Genomic DNA, 18,050 nt, shown 5'->3' with positions numbered 1-18,050 from the left:
GTTAACCCTCACTCTGATTGGTAGGTCTGAAAGATGTTAATAATAGCCTGAATTGTTCTACTGTGACTGAGGTGGTGAAGTCACAGCAGCACCTGAGCCTGACTATACCCCGAGTCAGCGGACACCTGCTAAGGTCATATGTTGTGTACGCACGGTGAGATTCCCTTGCTATACAACTTAAGATTCAAGTGCTATGCAATCTTTGCTAACTCTGTACTATTTACATACAATTCATACATTCTACATTCGATTTGCACTATATAGTCATTGCTGCCCTGTCTATCTGGGTTTCGATTTGTGCTATCACGGGAGCATGCATCAGGATCGCAAGGTAAAAAACATGTGTGATCTGCATGCGATTTTGATTATATATTCAAAATATAATGTCAATTCTCACCGTGTGTACACAGCATTAGACTTTGCCACTTAAAGCCGCCTTTCCAGGGCAGACTAGCTCCACCCTGTACTTGATTGCCACCTGGTCTTTCTTGGTGACGCAAAGTCCCAACCGAGTCAGTGTACTAGAATAACTAACTAAAATATGCAACCTTGCAGACAATGACTGAATACTTAGAAAGAAGAGAGACGGTAGTCCACAAAGAGTGGGCAGCTGTTCGCAGACAGGGATTCTTGTTGGAGGCACACTTTTAATTTGTTGAGAATGATGTATTATGAATGAGTTAAAACTTAACTTTTAATTCCAATATATCTAAAATAGTGATAACTCTTATTAAGGCATGTGAGGCAAAATTAGCCATATAGAGTTAAACTGTAGATAAATATTTAGCATATTTTCATGTGAACAAAAAAGAAGAATGGCCACTGATATATTTTCTCATATAATCTTGTATAAATCAGTGGCAATTGGTGGTGTTGTTTTGAATAAACATATAGCATAAATTATGCAAGTTTTTTGGAACCTATAATAGGTCAGCTGATGACAGATCCAGAGTATGTGATTTATCTATAAATATTTAAAAATTATTATATTGAGAATATAATATAGAGAGTCACATATAGTATACCCCTAGATGATGATTGGCCGTATGTTGTAAAAACTATCATAGTATGATAACTGGCGCAGGTATCCTTTCAAAGATTGGGAAAAGCGCAGTACAGTGAGTTAGAATCTAATCTTTCTGCTGCCCACCTTCTTCATGGAAATGAGCGGAAGGGGGGTGAGAGAAGAGTTAGATGCACTGATGGAAAAACTAGCAGGTGAAAAGAGGACACTCCTGTAAGTGGTGTTAGGTCAGTCCTGGTACTGAAGCATTGCAGGGCTGAAATTCGCCACCAGGAAGTCTTACAATGATTGAACCAGCATTGACTGCAGCAGATAAAATACCATCCAATTATTATTCGCAATGCGGATAAGGGAGGGGCGGTGGTCGTACAGGATCTTGATGTGTATATACAGGAATGTATGAGACAATTGCAGGATGTTGCTATATATCAATTGTTGGATGCTGACCCTACAGTAAAGTTTAAAACTGAATTGGATGGTATTTTATCTGCTGCAGTCAATGCTGGTTCAATCACTAATGAGTTAGCCACAGTTCTAAGAGTGGATTATCCGTTGGTACCGATTTATTACACACTTTCTAAAATACATAAAAATTAAACAAAAAACCCTGGCAGGCCAATTATTTCCGCCAGGGGATCGTTGTACCAACCCATTTCCACTTTTTTAGACGCTGTATTGAATCCATCTATACAATTAACAGAATCTTATCTTAAAGATACTAATATGCTAATTAATTGTTTACAAAAATTTAGCCCGTTACCCAAGGATGTCATCATGTGCAGTGCCGACGTGACAAGTCTGTACACGTGCATCCCCCATGAGGAGGGGATTGCGGCGGTACAGGCTTTGATCACTACGAGCGCAGGTTATAAGGGTCCCCCGGTATCTCTGTTTTTGCAGCTATTGAATCTAGTCCTGTTCAGAAATTATTTTTTATTTAATGGCAATATGTATTTACAACTGTCAGGCTGTGCGATGGGGTCCAATGTGGCCCCATCATACGCCAATGCCTACATGTGCCAGGTAGAAAAGGCCCTTTTCCAACAGGGGCCCAATGCCTGCAAGGTACTTATGTACCTAAGATATATAGATGATCTTTTGATTTTCTGGACAGGAACAGAAAAAGAACTGAAAACACTGTTTATTGAACACAATAGCTCAGAAAGCCCGGTAAAATTTACTTATGTCATAAGTGTTGATGAAATTAATTTCTTGGATGTAAAAATTAAACAAGAGTTGGGGACTTTATCCACATCAATATACATAAAAGAAACAGACCGGAATACAATTCTAAAACATGATAGCTTCCACCCTATACCACTACGTAAAGGCCTGCCATTTTCACAAATGCTAAGACTAAAAAGAATAACTAGTGATCCTGTACAATTAACTGCAGATTTAGAAAAAATGGTTAATAGATTCCTCCAGAGGGGATACCCACTGAAGGAACTAGCAAAGGCCAGAGATAGGGTTATGGCCATTTCCAGATCTAGCTTACTTGAGAAGAAACCCACAACAACTGACACCAGCAACAGCAAATTACCTTGGGTAAATAGATATTCGACGTCCAGCAATCTGATGACTAAACACGTCAAACGATTCTGGCCGACAATTACCACTGATAAAGATCTGAAGCCACTGCAAACCACTAAAATTATGCCAGCATACACGAGAGATAGGAACTTTAAAGACCTACTGGTTAAATTAGATGTAACAGAACTAACAAAAACCACAGCACCAACACACTTTTTAACCCGTCCGGCTGGATGTTACAAGTGTGTAGGGTGCACAACCTGTAGTGCCATGCTTACAGGGAGTTATATAGCACATCCCTATATGGGCAAAAGGTTGCCCATAAAATACCCTGTTACATGTTTCACCAAGTTCGTGGTCTATGTTCTGTCTTGTCCATGTGGTCTTTACTACGTGGGCAAGACAGAAACACAGTTTAAGGAAAGGATGGCTAATCACCGTGCTGCCATCAGGGCTGCCATCAAACATGGCACCAGTGACCAACCAGTCGCGAGACATTGTGTCCAAAAAGGACATAGTGTTGCTAGTATACGGTCAAAAATAATTGACCATATACCTCTCTCCTCTAGGGGAGGCAACCGCAGTAAACGCCTCCTACAAGTAGAATGCAAGTGGATATACAAACTTGAGACACTTGCTCCCAAAGGGCTCAACGAGCATGCAGGGTTACATTGTTTTATATGAATCCTTGAAAATAGATTACAATCCCACATTTGGATAGTAAGTGCACATGATACATGCCAAAAAAATAGCATGTGTAGAATCACACTGTTATAACATTGATCATATATAGCTGAAATTATAGATTAATGACATCCGGGTATGAAATTTATGTAGTATGCTTTTTTAATCATGTATTGTCTAATGTTGTAATTATGTTTAGATGGTTAAGAAGTTTTGCACAAGAGCACTAGCACTTTAATGTTTTATGAAATGCTGTATTATTAGCACTAGAATCCATTTTGCACATTAGCACTAGCACTTTAAATGCGATGACGACATTCCGACTAGGTATCTCTGACAGCACGGAGTACTGGAGTTGGTGTGGTTTCCTAGCAACGCCCTCATCGAGGTGCGCGGCAGGTGACGTCACATGCTGGGACTCACACGCTGGAAGAGACAGACAGATGAACAGGAGCGTGCCCTTACACAGGTGAGCATACGATGTCTGTAAGTTGTGTTTGATTGATAGGAGGAGGTGCCACGTTTAGGTATTTATACCCGTCATTGTACACTGGTGGGCTATCCCTGAGGACGAGCCAGGAGGCTCGAAAAAATTGTTGGATTGTAACACTTGCAATAAAAGCACTGTTTTGAAAGGATCTCCGTGTGACGCCCCTGCTTGAACAAAGCTATTGGACTGTGCATATTTGGGGAGACCCCCCTGGGAAGGCACCGGAGCAGTATTGCCTATATACAGTTGGAGTGCCGGGTTCCATGTCCTGGCATATATATATATATATATATATATATATATATATATATATATATATGAAGAAAACAAGATACCCAGCGCAAAAGTCCTCAGAAGGAAATATGTCCACAGTATCAGTCAATGTGTGCAATCTTCTTCCAAAGGATCGTACCAAGATCCGAGTAGTACACTTGCAAAAAACCAGAGAAGAGACGCAACCATGAGCATATAATTCAAGACAAATTTACTGCACAATAAGGCTCACGTACATTGAAAGTTTAAATGAATATGCTTGCCAGCCTAGTAGAAGCCTAATCTCGGTGGACCTCCTCGAATTGTGCCAAAGCACCGCCACTCAGCCGCAGACCCAGGGATCCTTGAACCAAGCCTCAGGACTTCGCCGCACACGATCGGGAGCACCGGGACCACAGGTGGAAGACAGGACGTCACTCCGTCAGCAAGAATAAGCCACGCCCAACGCGTTTCGACTACGGTCTTCGTCAGGGGGTGTGGTTAACTCAGGTCAGTATCCAGCTTTTATACCCTATTCTATCCACAGGTGAAATCATTCATCTAATTCACTAATTATCAAGAGTGCTGGCAAGCAACAACAGCAGAAATTAACATACAGATTTACAACAATACACAGCAGGCTGACACCCAGCAACAAATAGACATACATCCAAACTCATTTATATTTCATAGATTCATAAAAACATATATATGTATATATAAAAATAGAAAAATACAAAAGTAGAAAAATACAAAAATACATTATAAAAAGTTAATTAAAAATCATTAAAGGTGTATATGAAACTTGGTGCCTGATCTCAGCCTGTAACAACAAAATATACATTAGCAGCAAGAAAATATATATATACAATTATAACATGCAGTATTGCAGTCTTGGTAATACAATATAAAAGAACAAAATCTATATAGCAGCATTTGATGAAGCATAGTTACATAATTAGTTTTTCTAAATTTATATCTATATACATAGATAGATTCTAGCAGCAAACATGATAGTTAGGAGAGATATATATTAATAATATGAAGATGATAAGAGAGTGATTAGAACAAGGTATCAGATATTCATACATTATGTCGACACAAGGGTCGGCATCACCACTGTGAACACGATGTCCGATCATGACCTCCTATTAGTCTGAAGTACAGAGCACAGCTCAACATTGTCCATCAGACCAGGGGGCCAGCGATACCAGGGCACCGATTAATCACAGAAAGGGGGTGATGTCACAACCCTCGTTTAAACCTCTAGGGGTCATAGTTCCCAGCGTGTAAATCCAGAAAGTTTCTCTTTTGCTTAGTTTTTTCTGGATATCCCCACCACGCTCATCTAGAGTAACATGTTCAATGGCTTTGAACGTTAGATTATCAACATTAGAGTCACAGCAGTTCATAAAATGTCTCGGTACACTATGTTGAAACACTTTGTTCTTTATACTTCGAGCATGTTCTAAAATGCGCAATTTTAGTTGCCTTTTAGTTTTACCTACGTAGCGTCTCCCACACCTACATTCTAAGAGGTAAATAACATTAGTAGTAGTACAACACATACGACTTTTTATCTCGAAGAACTTGCTGTTATCATGATTATAAAACTTGTGTCGTTCTCGACTTGCATGTCGACAAATTTTACATTTATTACATGGGAAGAACCCTTTAGTGGTACATAACCAGCCATTGCTGCTTTCAGATCTAAGGTTACTGGGAGCTAAAATGGATTTTAATGAATTAGCTCTTTTGAAAACAACCTGTGGTTTGTCGGGTAATACAGGTTTCAAAAGGGGATCAAGCATTAGAATATCCCAATGCTTTGAGAGAATGTCTTTAACCAATTTACCTTGAGAGTTATATGATGTTACAAAAGGTACAAAAATTTTGTTTTCATCCTTAGTTTTAACACGATATTGTAGTAACTCTGACCTGTTCAAATTTTTTGCTTTTTCTTTACATTTTTTCACAAGTGGTTCAGGATAATGTTTTTCTGAGAACCTATTATCAAAGATTAAAGCTTGTTCTTCGAACTTTGCATCAGAGTTACAATTCTTTTTCACTCTCATGTACTGAGAATATGGCACATTATCAAGCCATTTCCGATAGTGACAGCTCTTATAGTCGACATAGCTGTTACTGTCGACACTTTTCAAATGGGTATAAGTGTTAATTTTAGGGTCGATAGGCCAATTCACAGTGTCAAGCACTAAATCCAGAAACTCAATCTTTGTACTATTGACATTGCTAGTGAACCGTAGATTATAATTGTTCACATTCAGTTTTGTCATAAAATTCTGGAAAGACTCCACGTCACCCTGACACTTTTCAAATGGGTATAAGTGTTAATTTTAGGGTCGATAGGCCAATTCACAGTGTCAAGCACTAAATCCAGAAACTCAATCTTTGTACTATTGACATTGCTAGTGAACCGTAGATTATAATTGTTCACATTCAGTTTTGTCATAAAATTCTGGAAAGACTCCACGTCACCCTGCCAAATTATCAGGAGATCATCAATATATCTCTTAAAGCATTTTAAATTACTTTTAAAGTGTACATTGATCTCAATATTGTTCTCCTCCCAATGTAACTAGTACTTTCAAAGAGTTCCTTTTAGAATGTGTCAGATTCGTGATGGAAAATAATTATTTCTGTTTCCAGAGTGAATTTTTTCTCCAGCAACGCGGCGTTGCCATGGGAACGCCCTATGCGCCGAGCCTGGCTAACCTCTATTTAGGAGAATGGGAGGAGAACAATATTGAGATCAATGTACACTTTAAAAGTAATTTAAAATGCTTTAAGAGATATATTGATGATCTCCTGATAATTTGGCAGGGTGACGTGGAGTCTTTCCAGAATTTTATGACAAAACTGAATGTGAACAATTATAATCTACGGTTCACTAGCAATGTCAATAGTACAAAGATTGAGTTTCTGGATTTAGTGCTTGACACTGTGAATTGGCCTATCGACCCTAAAATTAACACTTATACCCATTTGAAAAGTGTCGACAGTAACAGCTATGTCGACTATAAGAGCTGTCACTATCGGAAATGGCTTGATAATGTGCCATATTCTCAGTACATGAGAGTGAAAAAGAATTGTAACTCTGATGCAAAGTTCGAAGAACAAGCTTTAATCTTTGATAATAGGTTCTCAGAAAAACATTATCCTGAACCACTTGTGAAAAAATGTAAAGAAAAAGCAAAAAATTTGAACAGGTCAGAGTTACTACAATATCGTGTTAAAACTAAGGATGAAAACAAAATTTTTGTACCTTTTGTAACATCATATAACTCTCAAGGTAAATTGGTTAAAGACATTCTCTCAAAGCATTGGGATATTCTAATGCTTGATCCCCTTTTGAAACCTGTATTACCCGACAAACCACAGGTTGTTTTCAAAAGAGCTAATTCATTAAAATCCATTTTAGCTCCCAGTAACCTTAGATCTGAAAGCAGCAATGGCTGGTTATGTACCACTAAAGGGTTCTTCCCATGTAATAAATGTAAAATTTGTCGACATGCAAGTCGAGAACGACACAAGTTTTATAATCATGATAACAGCAAGTTCTTCGAGATAAAAAGTCGTATGTGTTGTACTACTACTAATGTTATTTACCTCTTAGAATGTAGGTGTGGGAGACGCTACGTAGGTAAAACTAAAAGGCAACTAAAATTGCGCATTTTAGAACATGCTCGAAGTATAAAGAACAAAGTGTTTCAACATAGTGTACCGAGACATTTTATGAACTGCTGTGACTCTAATGTTGATAATCTAACGTTCAAAGCCATTGAACATGTTACTCTAGATGAGCGTGGTGGGGATATCCAGAAAAAACTAAGCAAAAGAGAAACTTTCTGGATTTACACGCTGGGAACTATGACCCCTAGAGGTTTAAACGAGGGTTGTGACATCACCCCCTTTCTGTGATTAATCGGTGCCCTGGTATCGCTGGCCCCCTGGTCTGATGGACAATGTTGAGCTGTGCTCTGTACTTCAGACTAATAGGAGGTCATGATCGGACATCGTGTTCACAGTGGTGATGCCGACCCTTGTGTCGACATAATGTATGAATATCTGATACCTTGTTCTAATCACTCTCTTATCATCTTCATATTATTAATATATATCTCTCCTAACTATCATGTTTGCTGCTAGAATCTATCTATGTATATAGATATAAATTTAGAAAAACTAATTATGTAACTATGCTTCATCAAATGCTGCTATATAGATTTTGTTCTTTTATATTGTATTACCAAGACTGCAATACTGCATGTTATAATTGTATATATATATTTTCTTGCTGCTAATGTATATTTTGTTGTTACAGGCTGAGATCAGGCACCAAGTTTCATATACACCTTTAATGATTTTTAATTAACTTTTTATAATGTATTTTTGTATTTTTCTACTTTTTGTATTTTTCTATTTTTATATATACATATATATGTTTTTATGAATCTATGAAATATAAATGAGTTTGGATGTATGTCTATTTGTTGCTGGGTGTCAGCCTGCTGTGTATTGTTGTAAATCTGTATGTTAATTTCTGCTGTTGTTGCTTGCCAGCACTCTTGATAATTAGTGAATTAGATGAATGATTTCACCTGTGGATAGAATAGGGTATAAAAGCTGGATACTGACCTGAGTTAACCACACCCCCTGACGAAGACCGTAGTCGAAACGCGTTGGGCGTGGCTTATTCTTGCTGACGGAGTGACGTCCTGTCTTCCACCTGTGGTCCCGGTGCTCCCGATCGTGTGCGGCGAAGTCCTGAGGCTTGGTTCAAGGATCCCTGGGTCTGCGGCTGAGTGGCGGTGCTTTGGCACAATTCGAGGAGGTCCACCGAGATTAGGCTTCTACTAGGCTGGCAAGCATATTCATTTAAACTTTCAATGTACGTGAGCCTTATTGTGCAGTAAATTTGTCTTGAATTATATGCTCATGGTTGCGTCTCTTATCTGGTTTTTTGCATATATATATATATATATATATATATATATATTGGAGGAATAGAGGTATAGAGAGCGCTTTCAACCACCAAATAGAGATTCAACCAATAGTTTGTTAAAATACAAAACAGTACAAATCTTAATAAAACCAGTGTGCTTTTTATTGAAAGATTTTTTCAGAGTCACATCTGGAAATGGTATCCTTTTCGGAAGTGCAAGTAACCCAACGCGTTTCGTCTTGAAAAAGACTTCATCAGGGGTTTAATACTGCAGATGGTGAAAACAATGGTGGTAGTACATTATATACTGATCATACATATACAAAAATATTCACATTTTATACATACATATTTTATACATACATTTTATAAAATTAATATTATTAAAAACATGCAGACCTATTAGTCCTTAAAATTAAATGTCACTTGAGAGAACGAGCACAGAGAAAAGAATAAAGTGCATGATTGTATAGAGAGCGCACTAAATCGAAAATGTAATTGAGGAGAAATATAGGGGTATTGGACATACCATTGTAATCTTAGAACGCTTATACCAGCGTGTATTTCCTCAGATATGCGTAAATGGTATAAAATTCCCTCGTAGGGGCGGACCTCAACATCTGTAGGAGAACCATGTATTGAAAAAAGATTTTAGACATTATATATTTAATGTTTAAAGAAGTGAGTCGGTTTGGAGGATATAGGACGTACCAAAAGCAATTTAGCAGTGTTTATACCAGCTTGTTATGCTCCAAAATTACGTGAGTAGTGATGACCTCCTTCACAGGAGTATAATTCAGATATCTAGGGGGCAAAAAAATCTTTTTGATGTAAACATATAGATTTTATACTCTATATATGTATGATAAGGTTATAAAACGGGGACCTACCTAAAAGATTATTTCAATAGGCATACTAGCATATAGATTCCATAGTGGTCGCTTTCACTTCAAAAGGACGGTTACCTAATAGTGGTAGGAGAATTACGTAGTGAGTACTGTTATCAAACCCATTTTAGGCTAAAATGAGTTTAAATAATTTAACATACCCAGATTGTCTCTTTGTAGGGTCAACGTAATTCCGGAGAGTCCCCAATTTTGTGGGTCTTTAGGTAGTAGGTGGTGTTCAAATTAATATAAGTGGGACCAACCAATAAAAAAGGGGTTATTCACCCGGTACAATCAATGTTTGGCCTAGTCCAGCGATTAGGCTCCACAGTATCTGAAAAAATAGGCAATGAATATATGGCGGCCATAGTGGATGTATCAATACCCATATGACTGTGGGATGTAATAAGACGTATACATACCTAATTATCCGATAATAAATAAAACGCACGTAGAAGGCAGAACAGAAAATCCAGTTTCTGTGAATAATTATACCAAGTTAGGTACGGGTAAGAGTCAATCAAAGGGAATATTAATAAATCCATTCTTAATGCATTTTAAGTAATCAACAGGCTAATTGCCCTTTAATGAGCTAATTCCTAGGAATAAGAGTGAATGAACAACTAGTCTTTTTATGGACTGGTGCAATAATAATATCGCAACAAAGAATCCAGGCTGATAGCCGTTAGTGGGGCTAAAGAAAAAAGGTGTAATGGCTTAACAGAATAGTATATAGGCAGTTTTACCTCAACAGGGTACAATATGCAAGTCCAAAAACAATTTTTTACTTTTTATATAAGGCAAAGTGTATCCATATCAGAAAATGCCTGCACATTGTTACTCTACACAGATAATGACAATCACCAATACATATGTGACAAGCATGGCATCGCTATAAAAATGGGTTTAGTGTAAAGTATTTAACACCAATTCTAGCAGCATAGTAACTTGGGTCAAACAAAACACCACCTCCTCTCACCTGGTCTGAACGTGAAGTTCTGCAAAGGTCTGTCTGCCAATACAACTAACTGTTGCGCTGGCTGCCTTTTAAGCCTAGTGGCGGTGACATCACTTCCGTGTGTCAGGAGAGGCCAACTAAGTGAATAAATCCTATTTTGAAAGGGCAGTGTGCTCCCTAACCTTATCTATTAAAGCTGATGCCTCATGTCAGTTAATACTGGCATTCAGACATACAGGGGCTGCAGTTATAGTCCTATCGTTACCTAATTGACCCGCGTGCGTTCCAATTGCGGGTCAATGCCGACTTCCGGGTGGGACTGGTGTGTCTCTAAAGTGGATGCGCTTCCTGTTTGCAATGCGCTCCACTTGCGTGTCAGCGCAAACAGCAGTCGGAGGGCTGGACACCTTATCAGTGTCAGCGCATTACCTGATGGGTGTGCGTTCCTCTAGTGTGTCACGCTTCACTTGCGTGTCAGCATGATTTCTAAAGAGAAGGCTGAACGTATTGTCAGTCAGTGTCAGCGCATTTCCTGGTATCAATGCGTTCCACCTGCGTGTCACGATATCAGGAAGTGTGTTAAATGGCACATCTCCGCTATATTAGGTGGGAATGCACAGTTAATTATTAACAATTGATTATCAACACTGGAAGTGGACCAGTGGTTTATTTTATAACGCTAGAAAGTGAATATATTTTATTACATAGTATTATTCAAGGAGCGTTAAGATCCTGATTATAATAATAAGCTTCTAATGTCAATCAATTTTATGTTTAATAATTTTTTTTTATTTTTTATTTTTTTTTATGAAAAACATATCATGGCCACTCGCATATGAGATGATGGGGGAAAACATCTATATAATAAATATCTACCTTATGGCTCATCGACAGGGGGGATAAAGAGGGTGAGATAAATCCTTAGTGTAATTAATTAATTTCTAGGCATAGTCCATTTGCCTAAGCAATAATAAGAAAAATTTCTACCATCTGGCCCGTCGACAGGGGAGATGAGGTGGGTGAGAATTTGTAGAATGGTAAATCATGAAGAACATCAATTCGTGAATAAAATTTCATAAATTGGTGAACTCTTAATACTTATCAAAGAATTAATTAGTTCATGTAGTGTGCTATTCTATATGGGGAGTGCCTACATAGTGAGTGTATATAGCAATACTTTTCGTACAAAGTGGATTCAGTGTTGTATTTTAATGCTAAAGGGAAGGGGATTGTAACAGGGTATGGGCTTAAAATAGCTAAAACCTATCGTCACTATTGATAGTGTATAGGTGAACCCTGACATCTCTAATTTCTGTGCCACTGTGTGTGTGTGCCAGACTCATTGCACTATTATTAGGTGCAATTGAGTAGTGTGGATTGTTAGGAGGGTTGTGGTGTTATGTTTACCTTACATAATATATTAAACCCATTTTTTTACAATTCTTTAATTTAACGTGTTTGACACCGTAACAGATACACCCGTGTGTATGTTCAAGAAGAAGAAAAATGAAGGAGAAGGGGAAAAAAACTACTAGGAGGAATGGAAATTGATAGTGGCAGAAAAGAGTTTCGCTACGGTAATAATTATCCCAAAAATGAAACGATATCCACGTTCTCATTGAGACCATTGGGGTAGAGCGTGTTCAGGGTGTAGATCCAAAAGGTCTCTCGTTTTGCCAGCCTAAGGTCTCTGTCACCTCCTCTTGGATCCTGACTAATGACCTCAAGTATGGTGAAGGTGAAGTTGGTGTTATTAACCTGCGAGTCGTGTTTGTCTTTATAGTGCCTAGGGACACTGTGTATAACCAATTTGTGTTTGATGTTCCGCATATGCTCTTGCAGTCTTATTTTGATCTGCCTTTTGGTCTTGCCTATATAGGCGAACCCGCAGTTGCACGTGATCCTATAGATTACGTAGGTGGAGTTGCAGGTGGCAGGTTGATTAAGTGTGTACTGTTTTTTATCGATCTTACAGTTGAATGTCTTTTTCTCCATGTGCTTACAGCAAATGCATTTTTGGCATGGAGTACAGATGGTTCTTTTAATAAGAAACCCTGTTGCATTGGCACTGGTGTTTTTAGTCTGAATAGATTTGAGTCGACTAGGGGCTACCATGCTCTTCAAGTTGGTGGCTCGTCGAAAGATCAGGTCTGGTTTCGCAGGTAGATGTGGGCCTAGTATATTATCCTTGAGTAGGATGTCCCAATGCTTGATTAAGATTTTTTTAATTTGATGGTTTTCTTTATTATATTTGGTAATGAATGATCGTCTGGCTGTGGTCTCATTGGGTTTGGTTGGTCCTGATGGGAGGAGGATGTCTTCTCTTTTTTTCATCAGAGCTTTTGTTTTTGCTTCCTCGATCTTCTGAGGGTGGTAACCCTTCTCGATGAAACGTTCTGCCATCAGTGCAGATTGAGATAGGTAGTCTTCTACCTGACTACAGTTGCGTCTCAATCTAACAAACTGGGCGTAAGGTACGCTGTTCTTCCAGTTCGGGTGGTGGCAACTATCGAAGGGAATGAAGCTGTTACAATCCACATCTTTGAAATGAGTCCTAGTGGAGACTAGTGTCCCAGGGTTTCCAATGAGTTCCAAATCCAAGTAGTCAATGTTCCTTTGGTTACATTTGTGTGTAAACTTCAGATTGAAGTCATTAACCTGAAGCTCGAGCATGAATCCTTCAATGCTGTCTAGATCACCCTTCCAAACAAAAATCAGGTCGTCAATATAACGTTGATAGAACAATATGTGGGTTTTGTGTGACGATTGGTATATATACTTCTCCTCCCACATACCCATTAACAAATTGGCGTACGATGGGGCAAATTTGGTCCCCATCGCCGTGCCGTTTACTTGGAAATAGAAAGTGTTGTTAAATTCGAAATAATTTCGTTTGAGAATATATTCGATACTTTTCAGTATGAATAGAGTTTCTTCGGGTGACAGATCTGAGTGTTTAGATAGTGTATATTTAACAGCTTCTATTCCTTTTTCGTGTGGAATAGAGTTCACCAATTTATGAAATTTTATTCACGAATTGATGTTCTTCATGATTTACCATTCTACAAATTCTCACCCACCTCATCTCCCCTGTCGACGGGCCAGATGGTAGAAATTTTTCTTATTATTGCTTAGGCAAATGGACTATGCCTAGAAATTAATTAATTACACTAAGGATTTAAATATTTCACATTATCTCACCCTCTTTATCCCCCCTGTCGATGAGCCATAAGGTAGATATTTATTATATAGATGTTTTCCCCCATCATCTCATATACGAGTGGCCATGATATGTTTTTCATAAAAAAAAAAAAAATGCTAGACAGCATTGAAGGATTCATGCTCGAGCTTCAGGTTAATGACTTCAATCTGAAGTTTACACACAAATGTAACCAAAGGAACATTGACTACTTGGATTTGGAACTCATTGGAAACCCTGGGACACTAGTCTCCACTAGGACTCATTTCAAAGATGTGGATTGTAACAGCTTCATTCCCTTCGATAGTTGCCACCACCCGAACTGGAAGAACAGCGTACCTTACGCCCAATTTGTTAGATTGAGACGCAACTGTAGTCAGGTAGAAGACTACCTATCTCAATCTGCACTGATGGCAGAACGTTTCATCGAGAAGGGTTACCACCCTCAGAAGATCGAGGAAGCAAAAACAAAAGCTCTGATGAAAAAAAGAGAAGACATCCTCCTCCCATCAGGACCAACCAAACCCAATGAGACCACAGCCAGACGATCATTCATTACCAAATATAATAAAGAAAACCATCAAATTAAAAAAATCTTAATCAAGCATTGGGACATCCTACTCAAGGATAATATACTAGGCCCACATCTACCTGCGAAACCAGACCTGATCTTTCGACGAGCCACCAACTTGAAGAGCATGGTAGCCCCTAGTCGACTCAAATCTATTCAGACTAAAAACACCAGTGCCAATGCAACAGGGTTTCTTATTAAAAGAACCATCTGTACTCCATGCCAAAAATGCATTTGCTGTAAGCACATGGAGAAAAAGACATTCAACTGTAAGATCGATAAAAAACAGTACACACTTAATCAACCTGCCACCTGCAACTCCACCTACGTAATCTATAGGATCACGTGCAACTGCGGGTTCGCCTATATAGGCAAGACCAAAAGGCAGATCAAAATAAGACTGCAAGAGCATATGCGGAACATCAAACACAAATTGGTTATACACAGTGTCCCTAGGCACTATAAAGACAAACACGACTCGCAGGTTAATAACACCAACTTCACCTTCACCATACTTGAGGTCATTAGTCAGGATCCAAGAGGAGGTGACAGAGACCTTAGGCTGGCAAAACGAGAGACCTTTTGGATCTACACCCTGAACACGCTCTACCCCAATGGTCTCAATGAGAACGTGGATATTGTTTCATTTTTGGGATAATTATTATCGTAGCGAAACTCTTTTCTGCCACTATCAATTTCCATTCCTCCTAGTAGTTTTTTTCCCCTTCTCCTTTATTTTTCTTCTTCTTGAACATACACACGGGTGTATCTGTTACGGTGTCAAACACGTTAAATTAAAGAATTGTAAAAAAATGGGTTTAATATATTATGTAAGGTAAACATAACACCACAACCCTCCTAACAATCCACACTACTCAATTGCACCTATTAATAGTGCAATGAGTCTGGCACACACACACAGTGGCACAGAAATTAGAGATGTCAGGGTTCACCTATACACTATCAATAGTGACGATAGGTTTTAGCTATTTTAAGCCCATACCCTGTTACAATCCCCTTCCCTTTACCATTAAAATACAACACTGAATCCACTTTGTACGAAAAGTATTACTATATACACTCACTATGTAGGCACTCCCCATATAGAATAGCACACTACATGAACTAATTAATTCTTTAATAAGTATTAAGAGTTCACCAATTTATGAAATTTTATTCACGAATTGATGTTCTTCATGATTTACCATTCTACAAATTCTCACCCACCTCATCTCCCCTGTCGACGGGCCAGATGGTAGAAATTTTTCTTATTATTGCTTAGGCAAATGGACTATGCCTAGAAATTAATTAATTACACTAAGGATTTAAATATTTCACATTATCTCACCCTCTTTATCCCCCCTGTCGATGAGCCATAAGGTAGATATTTATTATATAGATGTTTTCCCCCATCATCTCATATGCGAGTGGCCATGATATGTTTTTCATAAAAAAAAAAAAAAAAAATTATTAAACATAAAATTGATTGACATTAGAAGCTTATTATTATAATCAGGATCTTAACACTCCTTGAATAATACTATGTTATAAAATATATTCACTTTCTAGCGTTATAAAATAAACCACTGGTCCACTTCCAGTGTTGATAATCAATTGTTAATAATTAACTGTGCATTCCCACCTAATATAGCGGAGATGTGCCATTTAACACACTTCCTGATATCGTGACACGCAGGTGGAACGCATTGATACCAGGAAATGCGCTGACACTGACTGACAATACGTTCAGCCCTCTCTTTAGAAATCATGCTGACACGCAAGTGAAGCGTGACACACTAGAGGAACGCACACCCATCAGGTAATGCGCTGACACTGATAAGGTGTCCAGCCCTCCGACTGCTGTTTGAGCTGACACGCAAGTGGAGCGCATTGCAAACAGGAAGCGCATCCACTTTAGAGACACACCAGTCCCACCCGGAAGTCGGCATTGACCCGCAATTGGAACGCACGCGGGTCAATTAGGTAACGATAGGACTATAACTGCAGCCCCTGTATGTCTGAATGCCAGTATTAACTGACATGAGGCATCAGCTTTAATAGATAAGGTTAGGGAGCACGCTGCCCTTTCAAAATAGGATTTATTCACTTAGTTGGCCTCTCCTGACACACGGAAGTGATGTCACCGCCACTAGGCTTAAAAGGCAGCCAGCGCAACAGTTAGTTGTATTGGCAGACAGACCTTTGCAGAACTTCACGTTCAGACCAGGTGAGAGGAGGTGGTGTTTTGTTTGACCCAAGTTACTATGCTGCTAGAATTGGTGTTAAATACTTTACACTAAACCCATTTTTATAGCGATGCCATGCTTGTCACATATGTATTGGTGATTGTCATTATCTGTGTAGAGTAACAATGTGCAGGCATTTTCTGATATGGATACACTTTGCCTTATATAAAAAGTAAAAAATTGTTTTTGGACTTGCATATTGTACCCTGTTAAGGTAAAACTGCCTATATACTATTCTGTTAAGCCATTACACCTTTTTTCTTTAGCCCCACTAACGGCTATCAGCCTGGATTCTTTGTTGCGATATTATTATTGCACCAGTCCATAAAAAGACTAGTTGTTCATTCACTCTTATTCCTAGGAATTAGCTCATTAAAGGGCAATTAGCCTGTTGATTACATAAAATGCATTAAGAATGGATTTATTAATATTCCCTTTGATTGACTCTTACCCGTACCTAACTTGGTATAATTATTCACAGAAACTGGATTTTCTGTTCTGCCTTCTACGTGCGTTTTATTTATTATCGGATAATTAGGTATGTATACGTCTTATTACATCCCACAGTCATATGGGTATTGATACATCCACTATGGCCGCCATATATTCATTGCCTATTTTTTCAGATACTGTGGAGCCTAATCGCTGGACTAGGCCAAACATTGATTGTACCGGGTGAATAACCCCTTTTTTATTGGTTGGTCCCACTTATATTAATTTGAACACCACCTACTACCTAAAGACCCACAAAAATTGTGGACTCTCCGGAATTACGTTGACCCTACAAAGAGACAATCTGGGTATGTTAAATTATTTAAACTCATTTTAGCCTAAAATGGGTTTGATAACAGTACTCACTACGTAATTCTCCTACCACTATTAGGTAACCGTCCTTTTGAAGTGAAAGCGACCACTATGGAATCTATATGCTAGTATGCCTATTGAAATAATCTTTTAGGTAGGTCCCCGTTTTATAACCTTATCATACATATATAGAGTATAAAATCTATATGTTTACATCAAAAAGATTTTTTTGCCCCCTAGATATCTGAATTATACTCCTGTGAAGGAGGTCATCACTACTCACGTAATTTTGGAGCATAACAAGCTGGTATAAACACTGCTAAATTGCTTTTGGTACGTCCTATATCCTCCAAACCGACTCACTTCTTTAAACATTAAATATATAATGTCTAAAATCTTTTTTCAATACATGGTTCTCCTACAGATGTTGAGGTCC

Source organism: Crinia signifera, chromosome 2 (genome assembly GCF_055691185.1).
Source record: "Crinia signifera chromosome 2, ASM5569118v1, whole genome shotgun sequence".
Taxonomy (NCBI): domain Eukaryota; kingdom Metazoa; phylum Chordata; class Amphibia; order Anura; family Myobatrachidae; genus Crinia; species Crinia signifera.
This window is presented reverse-complemented; position numbering follows the sequence as displayed.